Raw genomic sequence first — 2,500 nt, forward strand, 5'->3', positions numbered from 1 at the left:
GATAATGCTTTAAATATAAAGAAGTCGAGAGTATTCTAGAATCGTTTTTCTATTCACTATTTTTACCCTTTTTTCAGTCGTTGTGTTTTAATAACTGAATTAATCAAATTTGTTAATATAATTTTCGTTAAGTCATTTGAACACTACTGTTGTAGCAAATAGTTAATAATTATTTCTTTTTTTCCAAAGATTGGTGGTTAAACATCATATAATTACTAGATATATATAAATATTCTCTACTTGATAATAAGCCAAAAAAGGCAACCAATTTGTTTAATCGTCCGCTATTGAAGTCTTGGCCAAATTGACTCCTTTAATTGGTGTGCATGTAATGGTTTGATTAATTCCAGAACAATTCATGTAACAAATCCTCATAATGAACAATGGGTTTATGGTTAGATAAGGGACGCAATAGTTATTGAATAATATATGCTCATGTTCTGAAATTTAGTATCTTAGAAAATATCAGGATGAGGTACAACTCTACGATCATTATATTGTAGTTAATTTTGACAATGTTGCTCAATGATTCTCTGATTTCATGTTTCCAAGATTCCCAATCCACAAATAATTCACCTCCTTATCATAATACCTCCATCTACCTCTGCTGTGCGTTTCTGGTTCATGGATTTCTCTTTTCCTCATGTCCTTTCATGATTTTCCTCTGCGCCTCTTTCTTGGTCTTCCTCTTCCTCTACCCTCGACCTCTGTCCTCATGCCATTCCTATTAATATGATCTGCCAACCTCATCTCATTTTCATCTGCTGTAGAGTTTGTGATATTTAAACCATCTATTGTTGTATATTTATCCTTAATCCTATCATTTATAATTAAGAAATAATTGTGTTGACCAATTTTTTCTATATCTATTTTCTTCTCGTAATTTTCTTTTTCTCACAGTAAAGTATGTATTGTTAAAAAGCGTAAACAGTAATGACGTAGAAGAATTTATTCCATAATTTTTACGTATTTTACGGCAAATTTTGTTAAGTGTATGGATGGTCTTACTACTGACTTATGGAACATTTCAACCAGTTTTGATGACACTCATTTGTCACAAAGTGTTCTGGAAGCTATTCTCTAGTTGTTAATTCCCACTTGTATCTGATGTTTTACTTTCTCTTCTATTCTCTCCTTAGCTTCTACTATGGACCTTAAGTATTAGTACTTGTGTAGTCTCTTTATCTTTTTCTACATCCAACATAATGCTCTCCCTTATATCTTATTCAAAGAGGGTAAACATAAAATTCTTTGACATGTTTATCCATATTCCTCTATCCTCCAGTAATTCTCCAACTTTTCAAAAACCTCACTAGAAATTACCACCTCTCCACCCACAAAAAATTTTCCGAATAGTTTTTCTTTTGATTTATTGTTTAATGGTTAATATAAGAAAAAAAAATCGGAGGAGGGAAAATATAATTCAAGGCAGTTGGTATTGCATGAATATATATCAATATAAGTTTAACACACCTAATCTAGTTATTATAGACATTCGAATCACAGGGAAAGCCATTGAAAAATACGAAGCGACCAGAAAAAATACGATTAAAGCTGTTATAGGAACGAAGTGATGAAATCATTCTATTTTTACTCTGGAAAGAATAATGTTTTTATTCATTCTCTCAAGTGAGTTTTTTAATAGTCTTCTTTTTGGTTAACAAAAACATGGTATATATATATATATATATATATATATATATATATATATATATATATATATATATATATATATATATATATATATATATATATATATATATATATATATACATACATATATATATATATATATATATATATATATATATATATATATATATATATGTATATATATATATATATATATATATATATATATATATATATATATATATATATATATATATATATATATATATATATATATATATATATATATATATATATATATATATATATATATATATATATATATATATATATATATATATCTTTAATATGGATTATATTTATGTGGTATTGACTCTGTTAATATTATCTGAAATATATCAAAACAGAAATGCTAAAGTGATTCCCCATAAAGAGTGAATGGAATTTGACTAGTTTAAGTCTATATGTTCAGCTCATCAAGTAAATAAAAAATCTTTTGCTTTACAGGTAAGAAATTACGAAAGCGGAGTGTATTGGTCAGCTTAACCAATATTGAAAGTAATCTGCCAATCAAAAGGCTTTATATATATATATATATATATATATATATATATATATATATATATATATATATATATATATATATATATATATATATATATATATATATATATATATATATATATATATATATATATATTTATATATATATAAAAGTGAAAAAAAAAATACATAAGCAACATTCTCAAAAGCACAAATGCATTGCTCGAATGTGGCACTAAATATAATCAGACATGATTTACGATGAAGTCTTTCATATTGTGAAAATAAATTGGGCTAAGAGATTCAGTAAAAATTTCCCTCACAA

Source organism: Palaemon carinicauda, chromosome 5, assembly GCF_036898095.1.
Source record: "Palaemon carinicauda isolate YSFRI2023 chromosome 5, ASM3689809v2, whole genome shotgun sequence".
Classification (NCBI taxonomy): domain Eukaryota; kingdom Metazoa; phylum Arthropoda; class Malacostraca; order Decapoda; family Palaemonidae; genus Palaemon; species Palaemon carinicauda.